Consider the following 23,455-nt stretch of genomic DNA (forward strand, 5'->3'; position numbering starts at 1 on the left):
GGGACCTTCTGATGGAACCTCTCAGACACCGCATCCCGACGTTTCAGGATGGTGTTTGCCAAAAACTCGATCGTGCAAGTGCCTGGGAGTAAAAAGGTCTCCATAGCTTTCCTGGTACGTTCTTTGGATAAATCCTCCGAACGTATCAGGATACCTAAGGTCCCTAACCAGATATCGAACCCGCATGGCACACTCCGAAACCATCTCCTGATTAAGGATCTCAGTCGCCGAGAATGAGACCTGCCAGTTGGAGAGTCTCTCAAGAGGGACTCCCCAGGTAAGCTCTTCCAAAGAATGGTGAAGGGGAAGAGCTAAACAAGGCTCCTCTAAGATCTCGAAGTACCTCCTCTGCTGTACACGAGGAGGTGGGAGAAGCTTGTTGCCGGCACTAGATCGGCTGGAGGAGGCTAGCTCAGAGAGCTGGACTGCGATCTTGTCTCTGGTACTCTTAACCCCCTGTGACCAGGGCAAAGCTGCACTGGCCTTGGAGGGTTTTTGAGTCCCAAACAATCGGTCCAAGACCGTGTCTTTGCCCTCTCGAGGAGGAATCTCTGGGTCAGCAAACCCATTGAGAGTCCTCATAAGAGTCAGAACCTGCCAAAATGCATGTTCTGACTCCTGCAGCTCTCCTGCGGAAGGACTAGCAGCAAAGTCTCCTGTCCCCAAAGGCTTTTCTTTGGGAGACTCGCGGACGTTCTCCGAGTGACTGGCTGGCTCCGGTCTAAGTCTTCACGAGGACTTCGGTACTGTCTTGGAGTTCTTCGACTCCCTCCTGGGAGGGATGCAGAACTCCAACAACGACGGGGGTAGGCTCTTCTCCGCCCCTACCCGAAAAGACTTTTCAGCGCAAGGTGGGGTTTCCCTCATTGGTGCGATGGGGGAACGTCTCACCTCACGTGACTCCCCTGAGGACAAGAAATCCTCGTCCGAAGGGAAGGAAGAAGAAGTCTGGGGGGGAGGGGGCCTGCCTCAAAGGCTTACGAGGAGACAGCTTAGTCCTCGGAGAAGTCACCGCGTCCGAAACTCCTTTTTTTCCCTTCGGGGGAGTAGACGCATCCAAGGATTTGTGGCCCAATTCAGAGAGAACAGGCTTGAAAGCCTGCGTGACCGCTCTGATTAGTGCCCCAAACCAAGGTTGCTGCGCTGTCAGACACTCCCTCTGAAGGGACAGGGATCGACCGATCCCTGGGAGGAGTTTCCAAAGGGGGGTTCACCTGAAAAGAAAAAGAAGACAAAGAAGAAATGTCCCTGGACCTTTCTGGAACCTTCCCCCCTACCAGCGAGCACGCTGTTCTGCGCTTGCGGGGGGAGGGAATGCGGCGATGGCGACCTTGCCGCGCGTTGTCCTGCAGCCTCGCGCGTGGGAGGGTATTGACGATCGCGCTGACGCTCAGGCGATGGGGAATACCCGGTGTCACTCGCAGGAGACTGATGGCACGCGCGCGGGAGACTGCTGATGTACGCGTGCGGGAGACTGCTGATGTGCGCGCGGGAGACTGCTGATGTGCACGCGCGGGCGCGCGAACGAGTGATGGCGCGTAGGAGCGTGCGCAGAGAGCAGATTGCGCGCGAGGGTGAATGTTAGCGCGCGCGCAGGATCAGGATGAAGAGCCCGTGCGCTCTAGAAGATGTCGTTGGGCACACGCGCAGGAGAGATATCTCTTGCGCGCAGGCGCGCAGCTGGAACCTGTGTATGTTGGCGCGCCTCTTGTGGGCGCATATCAGGCTGGCGATGCATCACTGCTGTGGGAGATGGGCGTGGGCACGCAGGGCGAGCGCGCGCATCCTCGTGGGCGCGTGTAGGTGACTGAGCGCGAATGCACGCTGGCGAGGGATGGCGCGCAAGTGAAAGCAGACGACGCATTGGCGAGCGCTGGTGCGTTGGCAAATGTTGGCGAGTAGGGGAAGTCTTAAACTTCCCTACTGCACCCTGATCCGAAGATTGTGGGCGCGCAGGAGATCATGGGCGCGGAGAGCGCTGGCGTGCAGGCGAGCACTGGCGCAGAGGAGAGCGCTGGCAAGTTGGTGAGTGCTGGCACGCAGGAGAACGTTGGCGCGTATGGCGCGCAGTAGGTTGAGGGCGCGCAGTGGAGCGCTGGCGAGCAGGTGAGCACTGGCACGCAGGTGAGCGCTGGCGCGCTTTATCAGGAACCTCGGCAGCAGGTGCGCACTGGCGCGCAGGTGAGCGCCGGCGCGCTATATCAGCAACAGCAGCAGCAGGAGAGCGCTGACGCGCTATCTCCAAATCCTCAATGAGGTCAGGAGAACGTTGGCGCGCATGCTTGGCATGGCGCGTAAGGGATATGTGCGCATTGGCGCATACGCCCTAGTTGCCCCGAAGGACCCGGTGCCTGATTTATAAAAACACGTTTAGTTGGCGCCCAAAGTGCATCAGCAGCCAGGAACAGCGACGGCAGATCAGAAGGTCTGACAGATGGAAGGTCGGCGTGCCCTTTGTAAGGATGACCTTCCACCGAAGGGGATCGCAAACGATCCGCAGAGAGGTCCAGGGTCGTAGCAGGAACAGTCGGAGATCGATGACGAGGCTCCTCTGCGGCGGACTGCACTGATGATGATGAACCGAAGAGGCGCCTCCTCACCGACTTATAAGGTGAAGGAAGGCCTCTCTGGTGAAGGAAGGCCTCTCTGGCGAAGAGGAAGGTGAGCCTTACGACATATGCGCTCTCTGGGGGCCGTTGGGTCAGCAAGCTGACCATCAGTAGTCCTCCGAAGAGGAGTCTCTGTGAGTGAACTCCCCCGAGAGAGAGAATCACCGGAAGGAGAGACTGTTGGACTTAGTTCCCCCCTCGTAGGTTCAGCAGGAATGGGAGAAACTAAGCCTTCATCTACAGCGGGTTGAGAAGTTGCAGAGGTATTAGGAGATACCGCAATGGATACCTCTGACACCACAACGTCGACAATAGACAGAGGATCAACCTCTGCCAAAGTCGGCGATTGCTTGAGAGCGGCACCCAACCGGATGATGTCAAACAAGGCTTCCTTGGAGGGCGAACCCTCGAGCCCCAAGGAAGACCAAAGCTGGAATAAATCAGTTACACTAACATTTAAATCCTCCCACAGGGGAAGAGGTGGAGCTGCCTCACTAGGGGAGGCAACGCCATCTCTCGAACCCCGAGATCGGGAAACAGAACCACGGTCTACGCTACCACTCGACGGTCTCTCGAAAGAAACCAATAGAGTGGGAGCTTCGGAGGAGGTTTGGGCAACGGAAGAAGAGCCCTTAGGATTTACTCCTTTCAAAGAAATCTTTGAAGGAGAAATATCCCGCCTGGACTTCTTCTTCCGTCGCCGAGAAAACCTCTCCCACTGGGAGATAGACCACTCCCTACACTCACCACACTTATTACTACTATCACACCGTTGGCCCCTACAGTAAGGACAAAGGGTGTGAGGGTCCGTCTCAACCGCCGACATAAATGTACCACAAGGGTGGTCGGGTAATCCAGGACATTTGCGCATGTTTGCAGAGGCCAACTTCACACTCAAACCTGTAGGAGAGAAAGCAAAAAGACATTAATGGCTGTCAGAGAGGCGAGGGTGAGAGCGGACACATCCGACTACCACCCGAGCCGAGAGCAAAGTGAGCTCAAGCACAGGTGTGTGTGAGGGGGGATGGGTAGCAAGCTACCCTCCCTAACCCCCGCTAACTAGCGGTGGGGTAGTAAACCCTCGTTAAAATTCTAATGACTTGTCATTTCAGCTACGCCAAAAGTAATAACCCCTATTAAATAGCGTGGTTTCTATGTCAGTTACGGAACAAACACCTTTTCACTAAGCAAAAACAATAAGGTGAAATACCCAGAGATTTGGGCAAAAGGTAAGTCAAGAATGAACTGGGCACTGGGCACCACCCCTTGATTTTATACTGGGCAAGGGGACCCAGCTACAACCTTAGAATTTCTCATCTTATCTCGAATTTACCGTCCCTCTCTTGGATGTGCTAGGTAATGTATTTTAAATAGAGGAACCGCCTGCTTTTTTTTTTTTTTGGTAGGAAGTTTCTTTATTTCAAGTTAATCGTACATTATGAACATTAGGAGAGGAAGTAAAAATAATGACATGACAAAATCGGAGATAATTCTTATTTTTCCTACCGATACAAACCTTTAGCTATTTATAGCGAAGATAAGAGGGAAGTAATGTTATAGCTGGGTCCCTTTGCCCAGTATAAAATCAAGGGGTGGTGCCCAGTGCCTTGATTGTTTACCTTTTACCCAGATTTATGATTATTCTACTGTTTTATCTTTTTGTGTAGTGAAGGTTGGAGTGTGGTCGGCAATCGGACACTAGGCGGTCTGCGTGCTATATCTGGCCACAGTCTGCAAACCCCTGCAACACTGATATGCTGGAGAGCGTGGACACGCTGGGGAGCACCAACGCGCTGGAGAGCACTGGCACGCAGGAGAGTGCTGCTGCGCTGGAGAGATCTGGCGTGCTGAAGAACACTGGAGAGCTGGAGGTTGCTGGCATGCAGGAGAGTGCCGGAGACAGCTGGTACGTAGGAGAGTGTTGGCAAGCTGGAGAGTACCAAGGTTCTGGTGAGTGCTGTCGTATTGGCGAGCGCTGGCATGCTGGCAAACGCTGATGCGCTGGAGAAAGTGGACCAGCTGAGGAGCACTGACACGCTGGAGAGTCTTGGCGTGCAGGACAGTTCTGGTGAGATGGAAAGTGCTGGCGTGTAGGACAGTGCTGGTGAGATGGAAAGTGCTGGCGTGTAGTACAGTGCTGGTGAGCTGGAGAGCGCTGGAAAGCTGGAGAGCGCTGGCAAGCCAGAGAGCGCAGGAAAGCTGGAGAGCGCTAGCGAGCTAATAGAGCGCTGACGTGCAGGTGAGTGCTGTCGTGCTGGCGAGAGCTGACGTTTTGATGAGTGCTGTCCTTTTGGCGAGCGCTGGCATGCTGGCGAGCTGGCAAACGCTGATGCGCTGGAGATTGGACGTGCTGAGGAGCGCTGACACACTGGAGAGCACTGGCGCCCAGGACAGTGCTGGCGAGCTGGAGAGTGCTGAAGTGACAATTGCTGATGCGCTGCAGAGTGTGGACGGGCTGCGGAGCGCTGGCACGCAGAAGAGTGATGGCAAGCTGGAGAGTGTTGGGAAGCAGGAGAGTGCAGGCAAGCTGGAGATCGTTAGCGCACAGGAAACAACTAGCAAGCAACAGAGCGCTGACGTGCTGGTGAGTGCTATCGTGCTGGAGAGAGCCGACGCGCTGGCACACTGGAGAGCGCTGGTGCGCAAGAGAGTACTGGCGCACTGGAGAGCACTCACGAGCAAAAGAGTGCAAGATTGAAGCTAGCAAGTGAGCAGGAGAGTGCTGACGAGCTGGAGAAAGCAGGCGCTCAGGAGAGCATTGGCGAGTTAGAGAACACTGATGCACAGGAGAGCGCTGCAGAGTCGGAGAGAGCTAAAGAGCGCTGGCGCACAAGAGAGCGCCAACGTACTGGTAAGTGCTGTGGTACTGGTGAGCACTAGAGAGCTGGCTAACACTGATATGCTGGAGGGCGTGAATGCGCTGGGTTCTGCCACACAAGAGAGCGCTGGAAAGCTTAATAGCTCTGGCGCGCAGGGGAGCACTGGTGAAATGGTGCGAAGGAAAGCGCTGGTGCGCAGGAGAGCACTGCTGAGCGGGAGAGCGCTGCTGCACAAGAGAGTACTGTCGCCCTAGTGAGCGCTGGCACATGCTGATGTGCTGGAGAGCGCTGGTAAAATGACGAGCACTGGCGCACACAAGAGGGCTAGCCGCGCTGAAGAGCACTGGCGCACAGAAAAGCGCTAGCACGAAGGAGAGCGCTGCCGAGCGGTAGAGATCTGGGGGCACAAGAAAGTGCTAGCGAGCTGGATAGCGGTGACAAGCAAGAGATTGCTAATGAGTGGGAAAATGCTGACACAGAGGGGAGCGCAGGCATGCAATACAGTGCTGTCGTCCTGGCGAGCGCTGGCAGGCTGGCACATGCTGATGCGCTGGAGAGCGCTGGCACAATAAAGAGTGCTGGAGCGCAGGAGAGGGCTGGCACGCAGGTTAGCACTCCCGAGACGGAGAGCGCCAGCGCACAAGAGGGTGCTGGTGAGCACTGGCGTGCAGGAGTGCACTAGCGAGCTGGAGAGCGCTGGCGAAATGGAGAGCGCTGACATGACAGTGGGTGATGTCGAGCTCACAAACGCATATAAGCTATTGAGTGTGGACACGCTGGGAAGCGTTGATGCATTGGAGATTACTGGCAAGCTGGAGAGCCTTCACGCGCAGGAGAGCACTGCCGAGGTGAAGTGCTGGCGTGTACGAGAGCATTAGAAACCTGGAGATCGCTGGTGAGCTGGAGAGCGCTGTTGAGCTATATTGCGCTAACATGCTAGCGAGTGCTGTTGTGCTGACAAGCACTTGTGTTCTGGCAAGCTGGCAACGGCTCATGCGCTGGGTAACGTGGACTCGCTGGAAAGCGCTGGCGCGCAGGAGAACATTAGCGAGCTGGAAAGCGCTGGCGCGCACGAGAGCGCTAGCAAACAGGATAACGCTGATGTGCTGGCGAGCGCTAGCATGCTGGCAAACGCTGATGCAGTGGCGAGCGCTTCCGCGCTGGGGAGCGCTGGATAAATGGCACTGGCACGCAGGAGAACACAGGCGAGCTGGAGGGCCCTGACGTGCTGGTGAGTGCTGTGGTGCTGGTGAGCACTGGAGAGCTGGCTAACACTGATGTGCTGGAGGGCGTGTACGTGCTGCGAACTGCTGACACGCTGGAGAGCACTAATGCGTTGGAGAGATGGATAACAATGATGTACTGGAGGGCGTGGACGCGCTGGGTAGCGCTAACGGGTTGGAGAGCACTGCCGATCCACTGGGTTCTGGGGTTCAGGAGAGTGCTGCCGAGACGGGGAGAGCTGGCACGCAAGAGAGCACTGGCGGGCTGGAGAGCTGGCAAACACTGATGCGCTGGCCAGCATGGAAGCACTGATGCCCTAGAGACTGCTGATGCGCTGGAAAGAGCTTGTGTGCAAGAGAGCACTATCAAACCGGAGGGCACTAGAGCACACGAGAGTGCTGGTGAGCTGGAGAGCACTGGCGCACAGGAGATCCCTGCCGAGACGGAGAGCTCTGAAGAGCAAGAGAGTCCTGCTGTGACGGAGAGCGCTGAAGCGCTGGAGAGTGCTAGCGAGCAGAAGACCCCTGGCGAGCTATTGAGCGCTGGCGAAGTGGAGAGCGATGACGTCCTGGCGAGCTGGTAAACGCTGATGCGCTGGAAAGCACCGACACGCAGGAAAGTGCTGGAGCGCTGGAGACCACTGGCACGTTGCAGAGCGCTGGCGAGCTGGAGAGAGCTAGTGGGTAGTAGACCGCTGGCATGCACAAAAGTGCTAGCGCGCTGGGCAGAGCTGGCCCGCAGGAATTCACTGGCGTTCTGGTGATTGCTGTCGTATTGGAGAGCGCTGTCGTACTGGGGAGCGCTGTCGTGCTGGGGTGCGCTGGCCTGCTGGTAAACGCTGATGCGCTGAAGAGCGTAGAAGCGATGACACGCTGGAGAGTGCTGGCTACCTGGAGACGCTAGCGCTGAGGAGAGCTGGAAAATGCTGGCGTTCAAGAGAGCACTTGTGGGAAGGAGAGCGCTGGCAGGCAGGACAGCACTGCCGAGTGGGAGAGGGATGACGCACAATAGAGTGCTGGAGCGCAAGCGAGTACTGTCACCCTGGCGAGCGCTGGCATATGCTGATGCGGTGGACAGCACTAGCGTAAAGGAGAGGGCTAGTGCACTGAAGAGCTCTGCCGAGCAGGAGAGCGCTGGGGCGCAGTAGAGTGCTATCATCCTGGCGAGCGCTGGCAAGCTGGCATATGCTGATGCACTGGAGAGCATGGACGCGCTGGAGAGCGCTGGTGCGCAGGAGAACACTGGCGTAAAGGAGATCGCTGGCAAGCTGGAGAGTGCTGCTGCAATAAAGAGCGCTAGTGCGCTGGAGGGCGCTGGCAAGCTCTTGTGTACTGGAGAGCGCTGCATAGATGGCACTGGCATGTAGGAGAGCTCTGCTGCGCAGGTGAACACAGGCGAGCGGGAGAGCCCTGACGTGCTGGTGAGTGCTGTGGTGCTTGCGAGCACTGGAGAGCTGGCTAACACTGATGTGCTGGAAGGCGTGGACGCGCTGGAGTCCGCTGACACGCTGGAGAACATTGCCGATCCGATGGGTCCTGGCGCGCAGAAGAGTGCTGCCGAAACGGAGAAATCTGGCGCACAGGAGAATGCAGGCATGCAGGAGAGAACTTGCGCAAAGGAGAGCGATGATGTCCTGGCGAGCTGGTAAACGCTGATGCACTGGAAAGCACTGAGACGCTAGAGAGCGCTGACATACAGGAAAGTGCTGGAGCGCTGGAGACCACTGGCATGTTGCAGAGCGATGGCGAGCTGGAGAGAGCTAGTGGGCAGGAGAGCGCTAACGAGCTGGAGACTGCTGGCACGCAGAAAAGTGCTGGCACGCTGGACATAGCTGGTGCGCTGGACAGAGCTGTCCCGCAGGAAATCGCTGGCGAGATAGAGAGCGATGACATCCTGGTGATTGCTGTCGAGCTGGGGAGCGCTGTCGTGCTGGGAACCACTGGCGTGCTGGCAAACGCTGATGCGCTGGAGAGCGTGGAAGCGCTGAGGAGCACTGACATGCTTGAGAGTGCTGAGGAGCTAGAGAGCACTGGCAAGTTGGAGAGGGATAGTGAGTTAGAGGACACTGAAGTGCCAGCGAGCTGTCAAACGCTAAGGTGCTGGAGAGCGTAGACACGCTGGGGAGCGATGATGCACTGGAGAGTATTAGCACGCTTGAGAGCTGGAGAGCACTGGCCAGCTGGTGAGTGCTGGCGTGAAGGAGAGTACTGGCGAGTTAGACAGCTCTGCCGAGCCGGAGAGCGCTAGCGTTGCAAAAGAGTACTGGCGACCTGGATTGCACTGGCGAGATTGAGAGCACTGGCGCGCAGGAGAGTGATGGCAAGCTGGACAGTGCTGGTTCTCAGGAGAGCGCTGGTGAGCTGGAAAGCGCTGATGTGCTTGTGAGTGCGTTCGTGCTGGCAAACGCTGATGCGCTGGAAATCATGGGTGCGCTGGAGAACACTGATGCGCTGCAGAGCCCTGAAGGGCTGGTGAGTGCTGACGTGCTAGTGAGTGGTACCGCGCTGGCGAGGTGACAAACCCTGATGCGCTGAAGAATGTAGAAGCGCTGGAGAGTGCTGACAACTTGGACAGCGCTAGCACGCAAGAGAGTACTAACTACCTGGAGACGCTGGCGCTGAGGAGAGCTGGAAAGTGCTGGCGCGCAAGGGAGCACTGGTGGGAAGGAGAGCACTGGCAAGCAGGACAGCACTGCCGAGTGGGAGAGGGATGGTGCTGAATAGAGTGCTGGCACCCTGGCGAGCGCTGGCATATGCTGATGCGGTGGATAGCGCTAGCGTGCAAGAGAATGCTAGCGCACCGAAGAGCGCTTGTAAGCGCTGGCAAAGGCTAGTGCAGTAAAGAGCTCCACCGAGCGGAAGAGCGCTGCAGCGCAGTAGAGGGCTGTCGTCCTGGCGAGCGCTGGCAAGCTGGCATATGCAGATGTGCAGGAGAGCATGGGCGCGCTGGCACGCGGGAGAACACTGGCGTGAAGGAGGTCGCTGGCGAGCTGGAGAGTGCTGGCACAATAATGAGCGCTAGTGCACTGGAGGGCGCTGGCAAGCCCTTGTGTACTGGAGAGCGCTTGCGCGCAGGAGAGTTCCTGCACGCAAGAGAACGTTGGAGCGCTGGATAGATGGCCCTGGCATGTAGGAGAGCTCTGCTGCGCAGGAGAACACAGGCAAGCTGGAGAGCCCTGACGTGCTGGTGATTGCTGTGGTGCTGGCGAGCACTGGAGAGCTGGCTAACACTGATGTGCTGGAGGACGTGGACACGCTGGTGTCCACTAACACGCTGGGGAGCACTGCCGATCCGATAAGTCCTGGGGCGCAGGAGAGTGCTGGCGAGCTGGAGACGCTGATGGGTGGGAAAGTGCTGCTGAAATGGAGAGAGCTGGAGCGCAGGAGAATGCTGGCATGCAGGAGAGCCCTGGCGAGCTTGAGAGCGCTGGCGCACAGGAGAGCGATGATGTCCTGGCGAGCTGGTAAACGCTGATGTGCTGAAAAGCACTGAGACGCTAGAGAGCACTGACGTGCAGGAAAGTGCTGAAGACCAATGGCATGTTGCAGAGCAATGGCGAGCTGGAAAGAGCTAGTGGGCAGGAGAGCGCTGACAAGCTGAAGACTGCTGGCACTCAGAAAAGCGTTGGCGCACTGGACATAGCTGGTGCGCTGGACAGAGCTGGCGAGCTAGAGAGCAATAACGTTCTGGTGATTGCTGTCGTGCTGGGGAGCGCCGTCGTGCTGGGAAGCGCTGGCGTGCTGGGAAGCACTGGCGTGCTGGCAAACGCTGATGCACTGGAGAGCGTGGAAGCACTGATGAGCGCTGACATGCTGGAGAGTGCTGAGGAGCTAGAGAGCACTGGCAAGTTGGAGAGCAATAGTGAGTTAGAAAACGCTGACGTGCCAGCGAGTTGTCAAACGCTGAGGTGCTGGAGAGCGTGGACATGCTGGGGAGCGATGACGCACTGTAGAGCGCTAGCACACTGGAGAGTATTAGCACGCTTGAGAGCTGGAGAGCACTGGCCCACAGGAGAGCTCTGGCCAGCTGGCAAGTGGTGGCGCAGAGGAGAGTACTGGCGAGTTGGACAGCTCTGCCGAGCCGGAGAGCGCTAGCGTTACAGGAGAGTTCTGGCGAGCTGGATTGCACTGGCGAGATTGAGAGCACTGGCACGCAGGAGAGTGCTGGCAAACTGGACAGCGCTGGTTCGCAGGAGAGCGCTGGTGAGCTGGAAAGCGCTAATGTACTTGTGAGTGCGTTCTGCTGGCAAACGCTGATGCTCTGGAAATCAAGGGTGCGCTGATGTGCTGGAGAACACTGATACGCTGTAGAACCCTGAAGGGCTGGAGAGCGCTGACATGCTGGCGAGTACTGACCTGCTGGTGAGTGGTACCGCGCTGGTGAGGTGACAAACCATGATGCACTGTGGAGTGTGGAAGCGCTGGGGAGTGCTGAGGCACTGGAGAGCGCTGACAACCTGGACAGCGCTAGCCCACAGGAGAGTACTAGCTACCTGGAGACGCTGGCGCTGAGGAGAGCTGGAAAGTGCTAGCGCGCAAGGGAGCACTGGTGGGAAGGAGAGCGCTGGCAGGACACCACTGCCGAGTGGGAGAGGGATGGCGCGCAATAGAGTACTGGCACGCTGGCGAGCGCTGGCATATGCTGATGCAGTGGAGAGCGCTAGTGTGCAAGAGAGGGCTAGAGCAGGAAAAGGCTAGTGCAGTGAAGAGCTCTACCGAGCAGAAAAGTGCTGGGGCACAGTAGAATGCTGTCAGCCTGGCGAGCGCTGGCAAGCTGGCATATGCTAATGCACTGGAGAGCATGGACGCGCAGGAGAACAATGGCGCGAAGGAGGTCGTTGGCAAGCTGGAGAGTGCTGGCGCAACAAAGAGCGCTGGCGCGCTGGAGGGCGCCGGCAAGCTCTTGTGTAGTAGAGAGCGCTGGCGCGCAGAAGAGTGCCGGCACGCAAGAGAACGCTGGATAGATGGCATTGGCATGTAGGAGTGCTCTGTCTTTGAGTACCAAGGACCGTGTCTTTGCCCTCTCGAGGAGGGATCTCTGGGTCAGAAAACCCGTCGAGAGCCCTCATTAGAGTCAGAACTTGCCAAAACGCATGTTCTGACATTTGCTGTTCTCCTCTTGCTGTAGGACTTCCAGCGAAGTCTCCTTCTATCCCCAAAGGCTCTTCTTGGGGAGAGTCGCGGACCTTCCCTGAGTGGCCAGTTGGCTCCATCCTAGTCCTAGTAGAGGACTTAGTCAATGTTTTGGAGTCTTGAGATTCCTTCTTGGGAAGGATGTAAGAGTCCAACATTGACGAGGGTGGCATGTTCCTTCCAATCCCCGACTGAGTAGATCCCTCGGCGCGGAGAGGTTTTCTTCATTGATGCAATGGGGGAAAGTCTCTCCTCGCGTGATTCCCTTGGGGACGGGAAATCTTCATCCAAAAGGGAAGGAGAGGCAGTCTGAGGAATAGAAGAAACCTGCCTCGAAGGTCTGCGTGGAGTCACTTTCGCCCTTGGGGAAGTGACCGCATCTGGAACTCCTCTTTTTCTCTTCAAAGGGGTAGAAGAAGCCATGGTTTTGGGTCCCAATTCAGAGAAGATAGGCTTGAAGGCCTGAGTTACGGCTCTGATCAGGGCACCGAACCAGGGCTGTTGGCTGACAGACGCGCTGCCAGACATACCCTTTGAAGGGAAAGGGATTGAAGGATCCCTGGGAGGAGTCACTATCATTGGTGGGTTCGCCTGTGGAAGCTTTGGGATCCTGGACCATTCTGGAAGTTTCCCTTCTCCCACAATGTGCGGTGGTATGCACTTGCAGGGAGGGGAATGAGGCGATGGCGACCTTGCCGTACGTCATTCAGTAGTCTCGCGCACGGGAGGATATTGATGCTCGCGCGAGGGAGAATAATGGCGCTCGCGCGAGGGAGAATATCGGGGCTCGTGCACGGGAGACTGGTGGCGTGTGCGCAGGATTATCACGTTGAGTGCGCGGGGGCGCGCGAGAGCGTTCCCGTGCGTCTGTACCGACCGTAGTGTGCGCGCGCGGAAGAAAGTTCCCTAGCGCGAGGGCCCGCATTTGAATCCTGTGGAGCGTGCGGAAGCGCGGGAGAATGTTGGTGCCCATCCCTTGGAGAGGATGGGCGAGTGTGCGGAAGGCGCGCATGCGTATCCTTGTGGATGCAGGCAGAAGAAGGCTGGCGCGTTGGTACTGGTTGGGGCATGAGAGAAGACAGCATTGCTGTCTTCCCGGAAGTCCTGCTATCTGTTGACAGTTGGCGCGCAGGTTTTACCTGGCGCGTAGCATAATGCACAGCATGGAGCGCCGGAGAGTTAGATGTTGGATGCGTATGCACGCGGGTAGGATAATGTTGGCATGCGGGAGAGCGCTGGCGTGCACGAGACCGCCATTGTGCAGGAGGTTGATGGCGCGCAGGTGAGTATTAGCGCGCAGATGGGCGCGGGCGCGTAGGAGACTGTTGGCGCGTAAGCGCAGGGCGCATGGGCGCAGTTTGCGCAGGAGAATGTGGGCGCATATGCGCATGAGGGCGCGCATGAAGGCGCGCATAGCGCATGATGGAACTATGCTCCTGTTGGAGCGTATGAGCGTGTTGGCACGTACGCTCTTGATGCCCTGTGTTAGGGTTATGCTGAATATCCGCTCGTAGTGATGGGGCCTGACGAGTTACTAAAGAGTGCTCGTCAGGTCTCGTGGGCGCGTATGTTGTTGGCGCGCAACAGCGTGCTTGGGTGGAGCCTTGTTAGGCCCATGTAGAAATGGCGACGGAAGGTCTGTCGGGTGGAAGGTCGACGTGTCCTTTAAAAGGACGACCTTCCACCGAAGGAGATCGCGAACGATCTGCAGAAAGGTCCAAGACCAATGCAGAAACAGTGATGGATGATTGGCCTAGACGCTCCACTGCAGGGGACTGCATCGAAGATGTTGAACCAAAGAGGCGCCTCCTCACCGCAGGTGAAGGAAGGCCTCTATGGCAAAAAGGAAGGCGAGCCTTCCGACGAATGCACCCTCTGGGGGCCGTTGGATCAGCAACCTGACCTTCTGCAGTCCTCCAAAGAGGAGTCTCTATAAGTGAACTCCCTCGAGGGGAAGAAACACTAGAAGGAGAGACTGACGATGGACTTAAGTTTCTCCCTCGTAGGTTGAACAGGAACGGAAGAAACTAAGCCGTCAGCTACCGTAGAATTTGGAGTGGAAGGGGTGATGGGTGATACCGCAGTGGATACGTCTGACACCACAACGTCGACAAAAGACAGAGGATCAACCTCTGACGGTGATAACGAATGCTTGACAGCGGAACCCAATCGGAAGTAGTTAAGCATAACCTCCTTGGAGGGTGAACACGTAAGCCCCAAGGAGGACCAAAGCTGAAAAAGGGAGGTTAGTGACATATCCTCCCCTGGGGGGGAGAGATGGAGCTGCTTCGCTAGGGGAAGCAACGTCATCTCTCGAGCCCCAAGCTTGGTTAACAATACATCGGTCTACGCTACCACCCGATGGTCTCTCGAAAGTAACCGACCGAGTGGGAGCTTCGGAGGAGGTTTGGGCAACGGAAAAAGAGGCCTTGGGTTTTGCTCCTTTCGAAGCAATCTTTGAAGGAGAAATATCCCGAAAACCTCTCCCACTGGGAGGCAGACCACTCCCTACACTCACTTCACTTGTTGTTACTATCACACCGTTGGCCCCTACAAGAAGGACAAAGGGCGTGAGGATCAGTCTCAACCGCCGACATGAATGTTCCACAGGGGCGGTCGGGAAACCCAGGGCAGGTGCGCATGACTGCAGAGGCCAACTTCACATGTACAGAACTAGTAAAAGAAAAGAACAAAAGCAATTAAATGGCTGCCAATATGACGGCGAGGATGAGACCGGACATGTCCGACCACCATCCGAGCCGAGAGTAAAGTGAGCTCAAGCACAGTTGTGTGAGAGGGGGGTTAGCAAGCTACCCTCCCCTACCCCTGCTAACTAGCGGTGTGGGTAGTAAACCCTCGTTAAAAATTAATGGCTCGTCATTTCAGCTACGCCAAAAGTAATATCCCTATCAAATAGCGTGGTTTGTATTCCAGTTACGAAACAAATGGATAGTTAACCCTCGCTAAAATTTAATGGAACGTCCTTTCAGCTTCGCCAAAAGTAATACCCCTAATAAATAGCGTAGGTTTGTATTCCAGTTACGGAACAAATTTTATTCTAATTGTTTATTACTTCTCTTGTAGTATATTTACAGTAATGTATTTACTTTCCTCTATGGGCTATTCTCATAATTTATATATAAAAGTGCTATTCTAAGGTTGTTACTGTTCTTAATATATTATAATTGTTCATTTCTTTTGTTGTAGATTATTTCCTTATTTCCTTACCTCACTCCGCTATTTTTCCCTGTTGGAGCCCCTGAGCTTATAGGATCCTGCTTTTCCAACAAGGGCTATAGCTTAGCATGTAATAATAATAATAATAATAATAATAATAATAATAATAATAATAATATGATATTTTCATTATAAAATAAATTTTTGAATATACTTACCCGGTGAATATATAAATAGCTGACGTCTCTGACGGCCCGACAGATTCCAAAAACTCGTGAGCGATCGCCATGAAGGTTGCAGGTGTGCCCACCAGCGCCGACTAACGGCCAGATACCGCATATACTTCTCAATCACTCCAGTTCTTCACAGTCCGCTGGGTCTCTATCGGGAGGAAGGGAGGGCATGTAATATTATATATTCATCGGGTAAGTATATTCAAAAATTTATTTTATAATGAAAATATCATTTTTAAATATTAAACTTAGCCGGTGAATATATAAATTAATACAATAAAGGCGTATATGCTCAAGAGTTTTTTGACAAATATTTCATAAAAAACCAACTTAAGTATAGGTACCTGGTAAGGAAGCTGACTCTGATGATTACTCTGCCTCATTAGTCCGCTTTCCTCACGAAGCCCAGCCATCCTCTCAGGATGCTGAAAGACTCCCAGGAGCTGTTATATCCAGGGCGAACACCCCTATAACAGGACCTCATCAAAACCCTTAATCTGGGCGCTCTCAAGAAACAACATTTGACCACCCGCCAAACCAAAAAGATTGCGAAAGACTTCCTAGTCTTCCGTACAACCCAAGACAAGATTAAAAAACATTTCAAGAGAAGATTAAAAGGATATTGGGATTAAGGGAATGTAGTGGTAGAACCCTCACCCACTACTGCACTCGCTGCAACGAATGGACCCAGTGTGTAGCAGTCCTCATAAAGAGTCTGGACGTCTTTTAAGTAAAATGAAGCGAACACTGACTTGCTCCTCCAGAAGGTCGCGTCCATAATACTTCGAAGGGATCTGTTTTGCTTAAAAGCCACTGAAGTCGCTATTGCTCTCACTTCGTGAGTCTTGACCTTAAGCAAACTACGATCCTTCTCACTTAAATGAGAATGTGCCTCCCGGATTAAAAGTCTAACAAAGTACGATAACGCATTCTTAGACATGGGCAATGAGGGCTTCTTAACGGAGCACCATAAAGCCTCAGAACAACCTCGTATTGGTTTAGTTCTAGACAAGTAAAACTTAAGAGCTCTAACGGGGCACAGCACTCTTTCAACTTCATTACCTACGATCTCTGAAAGACTAGGTATTTCAAAAGATTTATACCAAGGACGAGACGGAAGTTCGTTCTTGGCCAAAAAACCAAGTTGAAGGGAACATATAGCTTTATTCGTCGAGAAGCCGATGTTCTTACTAAAAGCATGGATCTCACTGACCCTTTTAGCCGAAGCCAAGCTCACCAAAAAAGGTGTCTTAAGGGTAAGATCCTTCAGGGAGGCTGAATTTAACGGCTCAAACCTGTCTGACATTAGGAACTGTAGGACCACGTCTAAGTTCCAAGCAGGAGTTGAAATACGACGCTCCTTAGAGGTCTCGAAAGACTTAAGGAGGTCTTGGAGATCTTTGTTATTTGAAAGATCCAAGCCTCTATGTCTGAAAACAGAAGCCAACATGCTTCTGTAGCCTTTAATGGTGGGAGCAGAGAGGGAGCGACCATTTCTCAGATACAGGAGAAAATCCGCAATCTGCGTTACAGAGATACTGGATGAGGAAATAGAGGAGGACTTGCACCAGTCTCTAAATACCTCCCACTTCAACTGGTAGACCTTGATAGTGGAAGATCTCCTAGCCCTTGCGATCGCTCTGGCTGCCTCCTTCGAAAATCCTCGAGCTCTTGAGAGTCTTTCGATAGTCTGAAGGCAGTCAGACGAAGCGCGGGGAGGCTTTGATGAAGTCTCTTTACGTGAGGCTGCCGTAAGAGATCCATCCGTAAAGGCAGACTCCTTGGGACGTCTACCAGCCATAGAAGTACCTCTGTGAACCACTCTCTCGCGGGCCAGAGGGGAGCAACCAACGTCAACCTTGTCCCTTCGTGAGAGGCGAACTTCTGCAACACCTTGTTGAGGATCTTGAACGGCGGAAATGCGTAAGCGTCCAGGTGAGACCAGTCCAACAGAAAGGCATCTATGTGGGCCGCCTCTGGATCTGGGACTGGAGAGCAATAAGTCGGGAGCCTTTTGGTCAGCAAGGTCGCAAAGAGATCGATGGTGGGTTGACCCCAAGTCATCCAAAGACTCTTGCACACATCCTTGTGGAGGGTCCACTCTGTAGGGATCACCTGACCTCTCCGACTGAGACAGTCCGCCAAGACGTTCAATTTCCCTTGGACGAACCTCGTCAACAGTGAGATGCTTCCATCTTCTGACCAGATGAGGAGGTCCCTTGCGATGATGAAAAGAGCGTGGGAGTGAGTGCCTCCTTGCTTGGAGATGTAAGCCAAAGCCGTGGTATTATACGCATTCACTTCAACCACCTTGTTTCGAAGCAGACTCTCGAAACTCGTCAGTGCTAAATGAACCGCCAACAGCTCCTTGCAGTTGATGTGAAGGCTCCTCTGGTCTGCCGTCCAAAGACCCGAACATTCCGGACTGTCCAGAGTCGCCCCCCAACCCAAATCCGACGCGTCTGAAAATAACACATGGTTTGGGTTCTTGACTGCCAGGGACAGACCTTCTCGAAGACGTATATTGCTGTCCCACCAGTTCAGGCAAGTCTTGACTGGCTCGGAGATCGGGATCGAGACCGCCTCCAAAGTTTTGTCCTTGTTCCAATGGGAGTCTAAATGGAACTGGAGAGGGCGTAGGTGAAGTCTCCCTAGAGAGATAAACTGTTCCAGGGATGAAAGCATCCCTAGGAGGCTCATTCAGCTTCTCACAGAGCAATGGTCTTTCTCTAGCATGAGACGGACTTTGAGCAAGGCTTGCTCTATCCTGTTGGCAGACGGAAAAGCCCGAAAAGCTAGACTCTGTATCTCCATCCCCAAATAGAGAATCGTTTGGGAGGGAGTCAGCTGAGACTTCTCTATGTTCACCAATAGGCCCAACTCCTTTGCAAGATCCAACGTCCACTGTAGGTCCTGCAGACAGCGATGACGGGACGACGCTCTGAGTAACCAGTCGTCCAGGTACAGGGAGGCTCGAATCCCCGACAAATGTAGGAATTTTGCTACATTTCTCATGAGCCTCGTAAAAACAAGAGGAGCAGGGCTGAGGCCGAAGCACAGTGCTCGAAATTGGTACACCACATTCCTGTATACAAACCTCAGATACGGCTGAGAATCTGGGTGTATAGGAATGTAGAAGTACGCATCCTGCAAGTCGAGAGAGACCATCCAGTCTCCCTCTCTGACTGCTGCCAGAACGGATTTGGTGGTCTCCATCGTAAACTTTGTTTTGACAACAAACACGTTGAGAGCACTGACATCCAGCACCGGCCTCCAACCTCCTGTATGCTTTGGAACTAGGAAGAGACGGTTGTAAAACCCCGGTGATTGAAGGTCCGAGACTTTCACCACCGCCCCCTTCTCTAGCAACTGAGACACCTGGAGATGTAATGCCTGTCTCTTTGACTCCTCTCAATACCTGGGAGAGAGGTCTATTGGGACTTTTACTAGAGGAGGTCTCCGTACAAAAGGTATTTTGTACCCCTCCTTTAGCAACAAAACAAACTCCCGGTCTGCACCCCTCTTCTCCCAGGCCTGCCAGAAGTTGGTCAATCTAGCCCCTACTGCTGTCTGAGGACGTGGGCAGTCAGACTCTGCCACGGGAGGACTTAGATCCTCTCCTCTTACCTCTCTTACTATCGGCACGAGAGCCTCCCTTACTGGGAGCTCTGCCACGAAAGGGCGGGATAAATCTCGTCGCTGGAGTATCGAATTTAGGTCTGACGACATAAGAGGACGAAGGAGCAGCCTTACGCGCAGACGTGGCCATCAAATCATGAGTATCCTTCTGCACTAGAGACGTTGCGATATCCTTAATCAACTGCTGTGGGAACAGGGCAGAAGACAAAGGCGCAAAGAGTAGTTCTGACCTTTGACAAGGAGTGACACCTGCAGACAGGAAAGAACAAAGAGTCTCCCTCTTCTTAAGAACTCCTGCCGTAAAAGTAGCAGCGAGTTCATTAGAGCCATCTCGGATAGCTTTGTCCATGCAGGACATAGGCTAATTTGCACAGAGACATCACGGTCAGTCGAGGAGATCTTCCTGCTCAAGGCTCCCAGCGACCAATCCAAGAAGTCGAAAACTTCAAAGGCCCGATAAACTCCTTTGAGGAGATGATCTAGGTCTGAAGAGGACCAGCAAACTTTCGAGCGTCTCATGGCCAGACGACGAGGAGAGTCTACGAGGCCTGAGAAGTCTCCCTGGGCAGAGGCAGGTACTCCCAAGCCGATAACTTCTCCCGTGTCATACCAGACGTTCGCGCGAGAAGCCAGTTTAAAAGGGGGAAAAGCAAAAGCTGACTTCCCCAAACTCCTCCTGGTCATCAACCAGTCGCCTAGTAAACGCAAAGCTCTCTTAGAAGAGCGAGAGAGCACTAACTTTGTGAACGACGGCATCGAAGCAGCTAGGCCCAGCGTGAACTCTGATGGGGGCGAACGAGGAGCAGCAGACACAAAATGATCAGGAAAAAGTTCCTTAAAAATAAGCATGATCTTTTTAAAATCAAGAGAGAGCTGAGCAACTTTAGGCTCCTCTCCATCCGAAAAAGTCCCCAAAGGCATATCAGTTGGAAGGGGATCAACGACTTCCTCATCCAACAACTGCCGAGTCTTGCGATACGGAGAGACATGCCGAGGAGGCAACGCTTGACAGGCTATGTCAACATGCGACGGAGCAGCAGCAACAGCTGAGGAAACGACGTCACGCCGCGGCTGCAAAGACTGAAAGTCTTGTGACTGACAAACAACAACAGGCTGAGTTGATTGCCGTTCGACATCACGTCGAGACTGCATTGACTGCAGGGTCTGAGCAGGAAAAACAACTTCTGACTGCGGTGACAGACGCTTAACGTCACGTCGGGGCAACGGAGCCGGCCGACGAACATCAGTGCGGGGCTGCGGTGACAGCTGCTGAACGTCAGTTCGAGACTGCGGCAAAGGGGGTTCCACGTCACGTGACTGACGTGAATGACGAGGAACACGATCAGCATCGCGTTTAAAAGCACTAGAAACGTTAGCGCTAACATCATACGGACGAGAAAACACTCGTTTAGACGGCTGAAGGCCAGAGTCACGCTTATCGTACTGGCGAACCGCAAGCAAAGGATCATCGCGAACCTGTTCATGCTCGTAATCTTCCATGAGGGAGGAAAGTTTAGACTGCATGTCCCACAGGACAACCCACTTCAGGTCAACGGGAGTCGGAACGGGCCGTGACGTCGGTAACGTCTGCGCAGGCAAAACATTGCCCCTACTGAGACCCTCGGACTCCGTGTTACGTTTTCGCTTAACAGGCGAACAGCCATCCGATGACTGCAAGTGGTCAGAGCTGCCCCAATGGCTACAGCCAGGACGCTGGATCTGTCCTGAGGGGACTGACTTGCGCTTTAAGGGCCTAGAAACCTTGCGCCAAGGTTTATGCGACAAGTAGTCGGAGAACGAGGAGAACTTAGTCTCACCCGTCTTATGGTAAGGACGTTCTTGATGAGAAACGTCTGATGCCAAAGAGGGAACGTCTGTACGTCGGTTTACACCTCTCGCCCCCTTAAGTCCTACGACATTCCTTCTCCCTCGTGCAGGGGAGCCTGAAAGAGGTCTCGGACTAGGGGAGCGACAAGCACGAACAGACGAACCCTCGGTCGCAACACTAAACACATTTTGCGCACTTTCCACTTTGCCACTTAGATTTTCTGCTTTACCACTTTAACAACTTAACATCGGACATAAGCTAGTTCATGTCCGAGGCTAAGGATTCAACCTTTTCACCTAATGCTTGAATAGCTAAAAACATATCGCGCATTGAAGGTTCATGAGTGCTAATAGGGGGTTCAGGAACTACCACTACAGGGGAAGGATTAGGTTCAGGGGCATGGGAGGAGGAAAATTCCAAAGATCTAGACGAACTTCTCCTCACCCTATCTCTTTCGAGCTTACGAGGATACTTTTCATACTCTAGCCACTCGAATTCCGACAAGACCACGCACTCCTCACACCGATCTCCTAATTGGCAGGATTTACCCGGGCAATTAGAACAAACAGTATGAGGGTCGATAGAGGCCTTTGGAAGACGTTTGTTACAATCTCTCGCACACTTGCGATATACAGGAGAAGGGTCAGCCATTATGAACAACCAGAGAAAATCCAAAGTAAAGCCAAGTTCATCAACAAAAAACACAAGCAAAAAAGGGTTTCAAGAGTTTTATTGAAGAAACACACCAACACAGCGAAAGCCAATAAAACAACCAAAACAAAGTACTTCACCAATTCGGTAGAAAACTCGAGGTTTAAAGCGAGCGGAACCAATGTTGTCGGTGACACCGACAGAGAAGAACTGGAGTGGTTGAGAAGTATATGCGGTATCTGGCCGATAGTCGGCGCTGGTGGGCACACCCGCAACCTTCATGGCGATCGCTCGCGAGTTTTTGGAATCTGTCGGGCCGTCGGAGACGTCAGCTATTTATATATTCACCGGCTAAGTTTAATATTTAAAAAATAATAATAATAATAATGGGGTCCTACGTAGACTTGCAAACAGGTCGTTAATTCATCCTATTCCTGACCTATTACAACATTTGCTACGAAGGACGGGCATTGGCCAGGATGTACTCTGTACTGAACGGGTATACAGTACTGTATAGGAAAGGGCAGAGTAGGTATATATCAGCTGTATGTTAGGTTAGGTGGACATAGCCTACATTAGGCTAAGGCAGGAGCCTTTGTAGTATGTTGGGACAGACTGGGAGTAATATTTCGGGGTGTATGTATGATAGCGGCCAACTGTATATATGATGACGGCCAACTAAGAATATGGCACTGATGGGGGGGGGGGTTTAGAGGGGGCTAACATAAAGTAGGTAAGGACACGGCTTGTAGGTTACGTAAAGGGGGGGGGGGGGAGAAGTTTACGTTAGTTGGTGTTCAATTTCAATGCATGCGGGGAGAGGAACTGACCGCTAATATGAAAAGGCTCTAATATTTTAAATAGATATTTTAAAAATGGAAACAAAACTAAAAACATCACCTAACCTAACAAAGGAGCTGTATCCTTCCCTACCAGGGGGGGAGGGGGGTAGACCCCATTACACTACCGTAACTTTACCCTACCCTAAGACAAAGTCTCAACTCTGTGCTTGCTTCCCAACTGGATTCACTCCTGGCAAGGTAGTACTGAATTGTATTTAGCAAATTCAGGTACATTCTGGACATCATCGTCTAACTACATTGGCACCCACCGCTACATTTCCTCGTTGTTCTCTCCACAACACTGAAATTCTTCGTTGCTCTCTCCACAACACTGTGATTGTGGGCATACTACTAGAAGAAGCTTCGAAGGTGCTGTATTTTGCTGCGTTCTAATACTGAATTATAATTAGTATATTGTAAAACTGGCTTTATATTATCGTATTTAAGCTAGAAATTTTGCTCATAATGAGTTTATTTGATAATAAGATATATTACGCTCTTTCTAACTACATTCACCCCTATATTAAAAAAATACATTTAAATATAAACAAAAAAGCACAGATTCATTGTTGATATAAACTTACGTTAGTTGGAAATAAAAGCAAAATTTCTTTGATATAAGACATCCTCATAAGGTAATTTAACCATAGTGGACATTTAGATGAATGACATTGCTTAAGAATGGGAAAAAATGTCGTACATATTCACATTTGGTATACGAATATCTACGTAAAACAAAATTGTATCTATTTAGGTTTAAAATGTATACTATACATAGCTGTATTCATTTCATCGTATCTTTAAAATCTAATATATTGTTAATACAGATTTTAAAAGTTAATACTCTGGATCGAAAACAAATGGCCAGACGATTGGGGGGAGTCAGTCTTTGTCCCCATCCCTAAGAAAGGTGACACCCTCAAATGCAGCAATAATAGGACAATCTCCCTCATTAGTCACAGTAGCAAAATTCTTTTGAAAATCATGGCTAAGAGAATGGCAAACAAACTGAACGAAGAAATCGCTGACGAACAAGCAGAATTCCGTCCTGGGAAAGGCACCAGAGACCAAATCATGAATCTCAAGATGATCCTTGAAAAAAAAAAAACAGAGAACGAGGAATCGACGTATTCCTTTGTTTTATTGACTACACTAAAGCCTTTGATACAGTTGCACATGACATCTTATGGAACGACATGTACTCTATGGGTTTTCCACCTCATGTCATCTCACTTCTGAAAGCACTGTACAATCAACAGAAAGCAGCAGTGTGAACATCTTATGGCCTAACAGATTGGTTT

At 52.7% G+C, this 23,455-nt stretch overlaps 1 protein-coding gene across 3 annotated transcripts in view; it reads right to left on the bottom strand.

Moving 5' to 3' along the window:
- LOC137618716 (zinc finger protein OZF-like) overlaps window positions 1-22,457 on the bottom strand; it is a 912,062-nt gene extending 889,605 nt beyond the window's left edge. For 2 of the 3 annotated variants that reach the window (XR_011039821.1, XM_068348877.1), the window contains exon 1: window positions 22,296-22,457. The gene's annotated coding sequence lies outside the window, so the exon portion shown is untranslated. Of the gene's footprint in view, window positions 1-22,217 lie in introns of all 3 variants that reach the window. The other variant, XM_068348879.1, reaches the window with a different exon arrangement.
- Window positions 22,458-23,455: the final 998 nt, after the last annotated feature.

The sequence above is a fragment of the Palaemon carinicauda genome, chromosome 25 (genome assembly GCF_036898095.1).
Source record: "Palaemon carinicauda isolate YSFRI2023 chromosome 25, ASM3689809v2, whole genome shotgun sequence".
NCBI classification, from domain to species: domain Eukaryota; kingdom Metazoa; phylum Arthropoda; class Malacostraca; order Decapoda; family Palaemonidae; genus Palaemon; species Palaemon carinicauda.